This window comes from Ornithorhynchus anatinus, chromosome 1 (genome assembly GCF_004115215.2).
Source record: "Ornithorhynchus anatinus isolate Pmale09 chromosome 1, mOrnAna1.pri.v4, whole genome shotgun sequence".
NCBI classification, from domain to species: Eukaryota; Metazoa; Chordata; class Mammalia; order Monotremata; family Ornithorhynchidae; genus Ornithorhynchus; species Ornithorhynchus anatinus.
The window spans coordinates 102,804,239-102,818,134 of NC_041728.1; the positions used below are offsets into that span (position 1 = coordinate 102,804,239).

The window sequence follows — 13,896 nt, forward strand, 5'->3', positions numbered from 1 at the left end:
GCAGCATGGCTTAGTGTATAGAGCATGAGCCTGGGAGTCAGAAGGTCATGGGTTCTAATCCTGACTCCGCCGCTTGTCAGTTGTGTGACCTTGGGCAAGTCACTTAACTTCTATGAGCCTCTATTACCTCATCTGTAAAATGGGGATGAAGACTGCGAGCCTTACATGGAACAATCTGATTATTTTGTATCTATCCCAGTGCTTAGAACAGTGCTTGGCACATAGTAAGTGCTTAACAAATACCAACATCATCATTATTATTATTATTATTAAATGAAGGCTCAGTCAGGAGGGAAGGCTTCTTGGAGGAGATGTTTTATAGTATTTGTTAAGCACTTACTATGTACCAGACACAATATTAAGCCCTGGGATAGAAACAGGCCAATTGTGCTGGACACAGTCCATGTCCCACATGGGACTCACAGTCTTAATCCCCATTTTGCACATGAGGTAACTGAGAAATGGAGAAGTTAAGTGACTTGCTCAAGGTTACACAGCAGACAAATGGCGGAACAAGGATTAGAACTTAGATCTTTCTGAGTCCAAGGCTCAAGCTCTTCCCACTAGGCCACGATGCTTCTCACATGCTAATGTGCTTGTAATAAGGCTTTGAAGTTGGGGAAAGTGATTGTCTGTCGGCTATGAAGAGGGAGGGTGTTCCAGACCAGAGGCAGGACATGGGCAATTTCCAAGGCAAGATAGATGAGATGGAGGTACCTTGAGTAGCTTGGCATTAGAGGTGCAAACTGTGCAGGCTGGGTTCTAGTAGGAAATCAGGGAGGAAAGGTAGGAGGTGGCAAGTTGATTGAGGGCTTTAAAGCCAATGGTAAAGAGTTTCTGTTTGATGTGGGCATGGATGAGAAACCAATGGAGGCTCTTGAGGAATGGGAAAATATAGACCGAACATTTCTGTAGAAAATGATCTGGGTAGCAGAGTGATGTATGTACTTAAGTGAGGAAAGACAGAAGGCGGGGAGGTCAGCAAGGAGGCTGATGCAGGAATCCAGGTGGGATAGATCAAGTGCTGGGATTAATGTGGTAGCAGTTTAGTTGGAGAGGAAAGGACAGATTTTAGTGCTTCTGTGAAGGCTGAACAGAGAGGATTTGGGGACAGATTGAATAGGTATGTTGAATGAGAAAGATGAGTTGAGGATGATGCCAAAATTATGAGACTGTGGGATAGGGAAGATATTGGTACTATCTATCGTGATGGGAAAGCCAGGCGAGGATAGGGTTTGGGTGGGAAGATTAGGAGTTAGGATTAGGATAGAAACAGGCTAATTGTGCTTGTTATATTTGAGGCAGGAGTGGGACATCCAAGTAGAGTGTCCTGAAGGAAGGACATCTTATGGAAGTTAATACCATAATTATTATTATTGTTAGGAAGAAATGTGAGACTGAAGAAAAGGAGAGAGATTAGGGATGGAGATGGAGATTTGGGGGGCAAATGAATTCTCCAGGGGAGTGAGTGGAGGAGAAGCAGCATGACCTAGTGGATAGAGCAGAAGACCATGGATTCTAATCTTGGCTCTGCCCCTTGTCTGCTGTGTGACCTTGGGCAAGTCACTTCACTTCTCTATGTCTCAGTTACCTCATCTTCCAAATGGGGATTAAGACTGTGAGCACCATATGGGACAGGGACTCTGTCAAACCCAATTTGCTTGTATAGATCCCTGTGCTTAGTACAGTGCCTGGAACATAGTAAGTGTTTAACAAATACTACCATTACTATTATTATTAGATGGATATGGACTCAAAATTCTGCAAAATGTACTCGATGGCATCATTAATCAATCAGTGGAATTTACTGAGTGCTTACTATGTGAGGAATACTGCGCACTAAGCACTCGGGGGAGTACAATAGAGTTGGTAAACATGATCCCTTCCCTCAAGAAGCTGGTGAGGGAGACAGACATTAAAATCAATTACAAATTGGAGGGGAATGAGTATAAATATATACACATACATATATATATACATAAAACACATACATATATATATACATAAAACACATATTTATATAAGTGTTGTGGAATTGGGGGTAGGGTTAATATCAAAGTCATCCCAGGATACAGACCTAAGTGCAGAGCTGACATCTAAGGAAGGGAGAATACGTGGGGAGATGAAATGTTAGTCAGGGAAAGTTTCTTGGAGGGGATGTAATTATAGAATGCTTGGAATTTGGGAAGAGTGGCGGTCTGTCAAATATGAAGGGTGGGGCAGATCCAGGTGATAGAGGGTGTGAGAGAAAGTGGTCATGGGTGAGAGAGATGAAATGGGGGCATAGTGTTTGCTCATTGAAACACAAAGAACATCCTTTGCATATCATGCCTGGTATCCACAAGTGCTGTCTCCAGCAACCAGCCTAGGAGCTACAGTGCTCCATACAAAAAAGGCACCAGTGCACAGATAAGCACAAGGTAGATGACTGTTACGATGCTCTGTACACAGTAAATTCTCGGTCCAAGATTCTGTTTTTGGTGGGCAGCCCAGCCCTTAAAGATAATAAAGACAGTATTACAGGGGCTAGAATCATGAAGAATCTGGCTAATTCCCTATCCTCTATCGAGCACTGATGAGGTAGGTACGATATATGCAGATCAGACATATAATCCTTATCCCACATGGAGCTCAAGATCTAAGTAAGAAAGAAAACAGATATTTAATCCCATTTTAAAGATGACGAAATTGAGGCAAAGAAAAGTTAAATGACATGCCCAATATCGCACAGTGGGCAAGTGGAGGGGCTGGGATTAGAACTCAAGTCCTCTGACTCCCAGTCCTGTGCAGTGACCCAGAGCAGGAAAAGAATATAGATTTTGATTTAAATGGGTCTGATGCTGTGCTTCTGACTTGACTGGTTTTAAACTAGACATTCCAATTTTTAATTGGCCTGATCCCTATTTAGAATGGCTTTAACTACTGAAGGGTTTATGTCTGGAAATTTTATTTTCCACACTCAATAAATCGGTCATATTTATTTAGTACGTAATATATGCAGAGGACTGTACTAAGTGCTTACAATACAATAGAATTGATAGAAGTGATTCCTGCCCTAAGGAAGATACAGTCTTCTCCTATTTTGGTTTCTGCCTCTACCCCGGGGCCTGTGTGGACAAAGATGAGGGGAAGGGAATGAATAGTTCTGGAGCTAACTGGGAGTCAGGGTTTCCTTCTTGGAAAATGTTCATTTCAGAGGATCTTGGTGAAGGCACCCAAAATGTCATATATGATGTCATCACACTATGCTGTGTGCTTTAAGTAAAATATGTGAGGTCACATGGTTTGCAAGCTTTTCATGGACAGGAATCATGTCTACCTATTCTACTGTATTGTACTCTGTTAAGGGCTTAAAACAGTGCTCTGCATACAGTAAGTGCTCAATAAATACCATTGATTGAGTGATTGCCCAAGTGCCATTGATGCATGGTGTAGAGGATAGAGCAGGGCCTAAGAATCAGAAGGTCACGGCTTCTAATCCCGCCTCCACCAAACATATGCTGTGTGACCATGGGCAAGTCACTTGACTTCTCTGTGCCTCAGTTACCTCATCTGTAAAATGAGGATTGAGAGTATGAGCCCCGTGGGATAGGGACTGTGTCTAACCCGATTTGCTTGTCTCCACCTCAGCGCTTAGTATAGTGCCTGGCATTCAGTAAGCACTTAACAAATACCACAGTTATTATTATTATTGGTGGCTATCCTGACTCAATGCCTCGGTGCAAAATCTTTAACTTTGGTTGGACTTTTCTACTCTTACTGCTTATATTAGGTGGCAGTAAGTTCCACTGAGGTAAATGGAAAGAGGAAAAGTTACCGAATGAGGCAGCTGGGAAAGTGGCTTTGGCCAGAGCCAGGTGGGTGCATATTGTAGGAGAGTGAGTTATTGGGGAGCAGATTTGGTTTGGTCGTCAACCTTTTCTTCTGTCACAGCCCAGGGACTGTGAGTCACCGTAATAGAGGAAAGCAGATTGCAGGTGTGTGCTAATGATTACTTAGACAATTTCACATTCATCTCAATGTGCACTTTTCAACTTCTCCTAAATTTGGCTATTTTTATTTTAATGGGTAGTTTAAGAGATTCAGTTATAAAGCAGCTGCTACTATTCAGCAGGTGGGCGTGTATTTTTGCCTTTGTGTGCATAGATATGCACATATGTCTGTGTGTGTTTATGTATACACACATGCACATACACACACACACTCTCTAGTCCCACAAGAATATTTGCAAATGCAAGGACCTAGCCCTGCCCCATAAGTCCTTGGCATAGCAGCTTGCTCACTGTTGATACACAATTAACTCAGGCTGACCAGACGACTGGCTGACTTTTAAGTGAATGTGTCCCTTAAGATCAAACTAACAAACTGTTGAACGGTTCCATAAGTGAGATAAAGCCAGTCTCACCAGGCACAATAATGTGTGTATTTGTTAAGCGCTTACTATGTGCAGAGCACTGTTCTAAGCACTGGGGGAGATACAGGGTAATCAGGTTGTCACATGAGAGGCTCACAGTTAATCCCCATTTTACAGATGAGGGAACTGAGGCCCAGAGAAGTTAAGTGACTTGCCCATGGTCACACAGCTGGCAAGTGGCAGAGCCAGGATTCAAACCCATGACCTCTGACAAGTTAACTCTAAGGAAACTTTCAGGAAAGCTTTCAGGCAATGTGTCCATTGAGCCCTTTGGACAATTTTGGAAAGTCTAATTTAGATTGGGAGCACCATTGAAAATTGAGCCCTACAGATAATCCCCCAAACCTGATTTTGTCTGTAGAACAAAAAATCCCAGCATACCCTCAGAGCAGTAGGGTGCCTTAATTATGCCTTTATTTGGATTGGATGCTGTTGCTGAGGCTCTGGGCCCCTGGGGTTTTTGAGGGAGACACTTACCTCAGCTGTGCAGAACACTGAAGAATACCTGTCTGTTGTGTGACCTTGGGCAAGTCACTTCACTTCCTCAGATACCTTATCTGCAAAATAGGTAATGAGACTGTGAGCCCCATGTGGGACAGGGACTGTGTCCATCTCTATTTGCTTGTAACCACCCCAGTGCTTATTTCAGTGCCTGGCACATAGTAAATGCTTAACAAATACCACAGTTATCATTATTATCATTAAGAGGGATTTGACATGAAAGTGCCATGTACAAATATTGAAGGTGTGAAAAAGAAAAAAAAGCCCAAATATGTGTGTCCAGTGTAACTCGATCTCATGTGTACTGCCGCCGACTCCTTGTCCATGCCCTCCTTCTGACCCAGAACTATCTCCCCTTTTATGTATGACAGACAACCACTTTCCCCAACTTGAAAGCTGTATAAATACCACATTTCCTCCACCAGTAAGTCACTGAATCTAAGGTATTTATTAAAAACTTACTGTGTACAGAGCTCAGTACTCAGTGCCTGGGAGAGTACAATACAACAGAGTTGGTAGATGTATTCCCTACCCCAAAGAAGTGTAGAGTCTAGAGGGAGAGACAGACATTAAATTAAATTTCAGATGTCTATATAAGTGCTGAGGGACTGAGGGTAGGGTGACTTGATAGTCCTGAAAAAGTATAGATCTAAGTGCATAGGTGATGAAGGAGGAAGAGTGAGTAGGGGAAAAGAGGGCTAAGTCGATGAGAACGTCTTGGGGGAGATGTAGTTTTAATAAGGCTTGAAGGTTGGGAGAGTTGTGATTTGTCAGATATGAAGGAGAAGGGAGTTCCAGGACAGAAGGAAGACTTCAGGCAAGGCACTGTCAGTGAGACTGATGAAATTTGGGTACAGTGATTAGGTCAGAGGCAGGGGAGCAAAGTGCGCAGGCTGGTTGGTAATAGGAAATCTGTGAGGTTAGGAAGGAGTGAGATGCTTGAGCACTTTTAAAGCTGTGGGTAAGGAGCTTCTTTTTCCTATAGGGGTAGGTGGGCAAAAACTGGAGGTTTTTGAGGAGAGGGGAGGCATGGACTGATTTTTTTTTAAAATGATCCAGGCAGCAGAGTAAATAGGACTGGAACAAAGAGACACAGGAAGGAGGGAGGTCAGTTGAGAGGTTTATGCAGTAGTGAAGGAAGAATATGCTAATAATAATGTTGGTATTTGTTAAGCGCTTACTATGTGCAGAGCACTGTTCTAAGCACTGGGGTAGATGCAGGGTAATCAGGTTGTCCCACGTCAGGTTCACAGTTAATCCCCATTTTACAGATGAGGTAACTGAGGCCCAGAGAAGTGAAGTGACTTGCCCAAGGTCACACAGCAGATAAGTGGCGGAGCCGGGATTCAAACCCACGACCTCTAACTCCCAAGCCCGGGCTCTTTTCACTAAGCCACGCTGCTTCTCTATGCTAAGTCCTTGGATCAATGTAGCAGTTTGGATAGAGAGGAAAAAATGGATTTTAACAATGCTGTGAGGGTAAAACAGGCAGGACTTGGTGACAGATGGAATGCATGGTCTGAATGAGAGAGATGAGTCGAAGATAATGTCAATGTTATTGGCTTGCGAGTCAGGATAGTGATGTTGTCTACAGTGATGGGAAAGACTCGGGGAGGGTGGGGTTTGGGTGGGAAGATGAGGAGTTCTGATTTAGGTGTGTTAGGTTTGAGATGTTGGCAGGGCATCAAAGTAGAGATGTCCTTGAAGGCCGATGGAGATGTAAGACTGCAGAAAAGGAGAAAGATCAAGAAAGGAGAGGTAGATTTTGGAATCACCATTTAATCAGTCAATTGTATTTACTAAATATTTACTGTGCACAGAGCTTGGGAGAGTACAGATAACAGAGGTGATAGACATGTTCCCTTGCCATAGGTGGTAGTTGAAATCAAGGCCCCCATTTTCCCTACTCGCCCTTCCTTTGGTTCACCCATGCACTTTTTTATTGTTAAGCACTTACCATTTGCCATGCACTGTTCTAAGCTCTGGGGTGGATACAAGGTAATCAGGTAGGACACCATTCATATATCACATTGGGCTCACAGTCTTAATCCCCACTTTACAGATAAGTTGAATGAGGCACAGAGAAGTTAAGGGACTTACCCAGGGTCACAGAGCCGACCATTGGCAGAACCAGGTTTAGACAACAGATCCTCCACACTCCCAGGCCTTTGATGGCTTATGCTCTATCCACTAGGCCATGCTGAAGCTATACCCCTTTAGCATTTCATATTTACCCCACCCCCAGGCCCACAGCAGTTATGTATACATTCTTATAAGTGCCCATTCTCTTATCTGTAATTTATTTTAATGTCTGTCTCCTCTAGACTGTGAGCTCCCTGTGGGCAGGGAACTTGTCTATGAACTCTAATGTACTATTTTCTTCCAACTGCTTTGTATGGTGTTTGGCAAGCAGTAAACCTTCATTGAATACCATTGATTGACTTTCATATCCAGAACCATTTTTCAAAATCACTTTCTACTACTTGAAAAGATACCAGGTGATAAACCCTCTAGCACTCAAAAAAAAAAGAGCATGACCTAGAGGAAAGAGCACTGGCCTGGGAATCAAAAAACTTAATTTCTAATCCAGGCTCTGCACTTGCCCACAGTGTGATCTTGGGCAAGTCACTTAACTTCTTTATAGCTCAGTTTTCTGAACTATAAAATAGGGATTCAATACCTGTTCGCTCTACTCCTTATACTCTAAGCCCTATGTGGAATGGGACAGAGAATTTGTCCCATGCAATTTCTTGCGCCTCCCTCAGCACTAAATTTACTGCTTGGAACATAGTAAGCATTTAACGAATACCACCATTATTATTATCGTTATATGAACAAAAAGATAACAGCACAGTCCACACCATGTTATCCAGGGCTCCTTGGACCAAGTTTTCCCAGAAACCTCCCTTTCCTAAACAAAGCTAAGTCCCTGCTAGTGTCACCCATGCCTCACCAGCTGTCTCCTGTTTATCTCTTTATTTACTGATCCACTTGAGTCTATAGACTCTTTTACTTCCATCTATTACTCATGTTATTGTCCCATGTGTTTGGAGGGTAATGACTCCCAGAGGATCCATACACAGATAGCCCATTTGCCAACAGGTCTTCCTTTACTGAAACATTCCTCTGGCCCCCTTTTCAACAGGATTCAATGCTACAAAAGGCAGACCCCCAACATAGTGAAGACCGTGTCCTTTAGTTAACCACAAACCATGCCAAAAACAAGTAAATTAGTCCCAACTCCTCCCATAAATGATCATAGTTCCCTCCCTGTATTTTACACAATACTTTTCCCCACAGACCTCATTCACAGTCATCTGCAGCAGGCCAGATTTCCCATCGCCCTGCACTGTGGCTCTGGAAGCTAACTTAGTTTCAGCAAAGTTCAACTTGTGGTGCAGGGACTGTCCCTCATTCTGAGCTGCAGCACCCGCTGGACTTTTCTTCTCCTCTTTCCTCTGGTCAGAATTCTCTGAAAGGCACTTTCAAGTCTTTTAAGTTTCTTTTGGAGCCCCTCTCCGATCAGGGTTTTCACAGTCATTTGGTGCCCCCTACCCAAATTTATTTCAAAGACATTAGTCCTGGCTGAAAATGATTTCTATTCAATGTATTGCTAGCTCTGAGGGGCAACAATTGAAAGCTTCCCTACTGAAAGGTCATCTCCTCCAGGAAGCCTTCCTGGGCTAAGCCCTCCTTTTCCTCTGCTCCCTCTCCCCTCCCCATCACCCCCACTTGCTTCCTCTGCTCTACTCCCCACTTTGCCCAACAGCACTTGTGCATTCATATGTACATATTTATAATTCTATTTATTTTGTTAATGATGTGTATATATTTATAATTGTATTTATTTATATTGATGCTATTGATGCCTATTCATTTGTTTTGAAGTCTGTCTCCCCTCTTCTAGACTGTAAGCTTGTTGTGGGCAGGGATTGTCTCTGTTGATGAACTGTACTTTCCAAGCGCTTAGTACAGTGCTCTGCACACAGTAAGTGTTCAATAAATACAATTGAATGAATGAATAAACAACTTATCAATCAATCAACCAACCATCTTTACTGAGCACTTACCATATGCAGATCACTGTACTAAGTGCTTGGGAGAATACGATGCAATAGTCATGACCTTATATCTATTTTTTCTCTATTAGCCACGGATTATCTGTCTGTATATGTGTTAGACTGTGTTATCTCTTACCTAAAAACATTAGGATGTCTTTTTCCTATGCTGAACTTTGCTGGTTATGTTGAAAAAGAGAAGGATGCTAATTAATGACATTATGTCTATAATAAGATTACCTCATTGGAGCCAGTTGGAACTTCTTAAGGATAATAAGCCCATTGTAGGAATGGATCATGCCAAGAGGCGTATTACTGGAAGAAGCAGTGTTGCCTAATGGGAAGATTCAAGGGTTGGGAGTCAGAGGACTTGGGTTCTAATCCTGACTCTGCCACTCGCATGTTGTGTGATCATGGGCGATCACTTCACTTCTCTGTGCCTCAGTCTCCTCATCTGTAAAATGGAGATTGGATACCTTTTTCTCTTCCTTTTAGTCTGTGAATCCCACATGGAACCGGGACTGTGACTGATTTGATTGCACTGATTCTACCCCAGTGGTTAGTACAGTGCTTGGCACATAGTAAGAACATAAAAACTCGTATCATTATTATTTGCATTTAAATCCATGTTTTAGGTTTAAAAAACAGTGAGGGCAGTGCCAGATTTCTGGAGCTTCACCATCTTGTTCTGTTGAAACAACACAACTCCATGTTTCCGTGGGGATGGAACCAGCAGGAAGATTATGGGAAAACAGTCCCAGATGGGGTTTGTGTGACTTGGATAATATAATAACTGTTAGAAAAAGCAGAGATTCAGAATACAGCTTGGTTTTTCAAGTCACCACTGGTGAATTATGAAAAGTGGCGATGTGGGATGTTTCCCAGAGAGAGAGGGAACTTCCTAACTGGGGATGGCCCATTTTGCTCATGTCAGCCGAGTGAATCAATCAATCAGTCATTGGTATTTACTGAATACTTTCTCTGTGTGGAGTACTGAACTACAAATGTGGGAAAGTATTGTTCATCAGAACTGGTAGACAAGATCCCTGCCCACAGGGAGAAGCAAGCACACGAGCCTGGGAGTCAGGGAACCTGGATTCTCATCCCAGCTTTGACACATACCCACTGTATTACCTTGGACAAGTCACTTTACTTCTCTGGGCCTCAGTTCCCTCATCTGCAAAATGGGGATTCAATACCTGTTCTCCCTCCTTCTTAGACTGTGAGCCCCATGTGGGACCTAATGATCTTGTATCTTCCCCATTGCTTAGTATAGTGCTTGGAATATAGTAAGCACTTAACAGAAACCACAGTAATTATCATTATTATTATTAGCCTCAGCATTATTACTAAGGAGCTTACAGTTCATAGGGGGAAACAAACACTAAAATAAATTACAGATTGAGGAAATAGTAGAGTATAAGGATATGTACACAAATACTGTGGAACTGGAGTGATGGCTGGAGTCTCAAGATTTATTTAATTGAGCTGTGTATCTTTTTATGGTATTGGTTTACTATTTACTGTGTGCCAGACACTCTTCTAAAAATCAGGTTGGACACAGCTCATGTCCCACATGGGACTCACAGTCTTAATGTCCATTTGCAGATAAGGTAACGGAGGCACAGAGAAGTGAAGTGACTTTCCCGAGGTCACACAGCAGGAAAGTGGTGGATCCAGAATTAGAACCCAGGTCCTTCTGGCTCCTAAGCCCATGCTCTATCCACTCAGCCATGCTGCTTCCCCAGGGTTAGACCCATGCACTTACATATGAATTTCAAAATGTACTAGAATTAATAATTATGTGCCAAACACTGTACTAAGCACTGGGGTAAATACAGGATCATTAGGTCAGATGGAGTCCCTGTCCTACATGATGCTCACCTTAAAACAGGCATGTAAGACCAGTTGACATTATCAAACAACAGTGATAACTCTAAAACTTTTGCCTGAAGCAAAAATATGACAGGACAATGGCATTCCAGTTTGCCAAGCCCAGGTCCAGGCCAGTGGTAGTCTTCAGAAACCCAGCATCACTCTATCACTATAAATGGTCAAAGTTATTGACTGAGCATCTAATGAGTGGAGTACACTGTACTAACCACTTAGAGCTCTCCACAAGTACAAAGCATGGTCCCTACCCTCAAGAAACTACTTGGCATGAGCCTCCTAAATAATTCCCCATACATATTTCAGATTCAAGGGAATAAATAATCTAATCCTTAGAATAAATGAAAGAAAGGGGGAGAACTGACTGGTGGGGAATGAGAATTTTCTCAACAATATATTCTATTCTATTTTAACAACAGTGCACAGTAGATAGAGCATGGGCCTGGGAGTCAGAAGAACCTGAGTTCTAATTTTGAGGCTGTTACTTGTCTGCCAGATCTGTCAGTCAGTCATATTTATTGAATGCTTACTGCATATGGAGCACTGTATCTGGGAGAATACCATATTATAAAATAACAGACACATTCCCTGCCCACAATGAGTTTACAGTCTGTTTGACCTTGGGTAAGTCACTTCACTTCTCAGTGCCTCAATTATCTGTAAAATGGAGAATAATTCTGTGAGCCCCTTTTGGAACAGGGATTGGGTCCAATCTGATTTGCTCGTATCTACCCCAGTGATTAGAACAGTGCTTGACATATAGAAAGTGTTTCACAAATACCATCATCATCATCATCATTATTATTATTAGCCTGAAAACATAATAGGATTGTATGTAGGTGCTTAGATATGTGCCTAAGTGGTCTCACCTCAGATTGTCCACTAAAGGACAATCACCTTCTGGTCAGGGATAGAAATTCTCTCTCCCAACTTCCTTTTCTCAAAACCTTTCCAGTTGTCTCGAGTCAAGCTCATGGGTAAGGTTATTTTTGGGGTCCTTCCCTAATAATAATATCAATAATAATAATAATGATAATATATGTTAAGCATTAACTATATGCCAAGCATTGGGCTAAACATTGTGTTAGATATGAGATAATCAGGTCAGATTCAATCCCTGTCACACTTGGGGCTCACAGTCTGACTTTCTCTTCTGTAACTTTATCTATGGTCACAATTTCCTTGATTCCCTTGCATTATTCTCCAAGACTTATCATTTCACAATCTCATCTCACCAGCTCTTTTTTCCCTTCCAGGTTTTATTTCACAGAAAACCTTTATAGGTTGGCCTCAGGCACTTTCATTGTTTTTCTTGAGGTAGGCAAACCTCATTTTTGGTTAGGGTGGGCTACCCTCCGATTCTATCTTTTTCTCTGTAGAGAGGTGTAGGGTAGTCTCCTTGATGAGGAGGACCTAAGAACCCAGTGAATCTGAGAAGCTGGAGAGGGATCCTAAATTTCGGCTATTTTTTCTACCATGGCTCAAGCATTGGAGATTAATCCTGGCGTAAGGTCTGATCATATGCAACAGGCAGAGGCTAAATTGAGTATCCATTTAGGAACCAGAGTTCTCAATGAAGAATCAAGTCAAAGTTAGTTATAGCTATTATGATATTGATTTTTAGACTGTATGAGAGGAAAATTAAAGCAAGTGTTGTGAAAATCCATCTAAATTCTAGGACTCCCAAGAGGCATTCCCTGATTTATAAACTATTTTTAATTATTTACTCATTATGATTCCCCTCTCAGGATCGCATCTGGAGAGTTTCCAGTACTCTACAGGCTCAACTATGGGAGGGAGAGTCAAGCAGAGGCATATCCATTCCATTCCTAGCTTGGGCAGTGGCTAGCGAATGGAAGGCAATCTGCTACAAGTCAAAACTCACCATGCTGGGCAGCAGTGGCATGGGAGAGAGTTGAGGGTGGAGGCTCAAGTTTACTGCATGGAAGGAGCCAATGGTAAACCACTTCCCTATTTTTACCAAGAAAACTCTATGGCTACACTACCAGAATGATTGCAGATGGAGGTGGAGCATTCCATGGCAACACTACTGGTCAGAGACGACTCAACAGCATAACAGAAAAAAAAATTTTTACTTACCTTTTTGTACTTGTCATTTCTTTGGTCGTCTTCCACACTTCCACACATATATCTGTTTGTTATTGCTCTATCTACTTTTGTTTGTTATTACTTTGCTCCAACCCTCTTTTCACTGTTATTTCAACTGTTTAGTTGACTCACTCCCCACCATTAGATTTTAAGGTTTCTGAGAGCAGGGATGCTGTCATCTACTCGTGTGTATATTCCTGATGGCCTAGGACAGTGGTGTCTGTTGTTAAGGTCACGACTGCAAAAACAATTCAAGCCCATGTCCTACTAGCAGTAGGACATATCTTTTATCTTTGAAACACTGGTGACTGATCAATGCTCGTGGCAAATGGTAAAGGGACAGAAAAGTTATACCACTGCATTTCAGACCCATGGGCATGATAATAGTAGTGCTGAGCACTTACTACATGCTAAGCATTGTTCTAAGTTCCGGGGTAGATACAAGGTAATCAGGTTGTCCCACTTAGGGCTCACATTCTTATTCCCCGTTTTACAGGTAAGGCAACTGAGACAGAGAAGTTAAGTGGCTTGCCCAAAGTCACAGAGCAGACAAGTAGCAGAGCCTGGATTAGAACCCATGTCCTCCCAAGTCCATCCTCTTGCCTCTAGGTCATGCTACTGCTCTAACTTCATAACTGCATTGTCAGTGGGGTCATCTTTAAACAGAAGGTCAACTTTGATGATGAGGATGATAGTGATGGGGTGAAGATGTTTTTGCTGATGTGATGGTAAAAGAACTTATCCCATCTTGGGAGAGTTTAGAGGTACCAAGCACTGTTCTATCCTGAATTCGTAGGAGGTCTGGAAACAGCCCAAGCAAACAATTACCTTGCTTGGTAACTCAAAGTCCAGACTACTGCCCTACTATCTTTCTTTTGTCTCTAATAGTGTGGATTCCAAGAGAGAAACAACCCCAAAGCAAGA

At 42.4% G+C, this 13,896-nt stretch overlaps 1 non-coding gene across 1 annotated transcript; it reads left to right on the forward strand.

The window, feature by feature from the left end:
• The first annotated feature begins 12,601 nt into the window (after positions 1-12,601).
• On the forward strand, positions 12,602-12,738 carry LOC114816981. Its single transcript, XR_003764802.1, has one exon. It is a non-coding gene; the product is annotated as a small nucleolar RNA SNORA7 (small nucleolar RNA).
• The last annotated feature ends 1,158 nt before the right edge of the window (positions 12,739-13,896 follow it).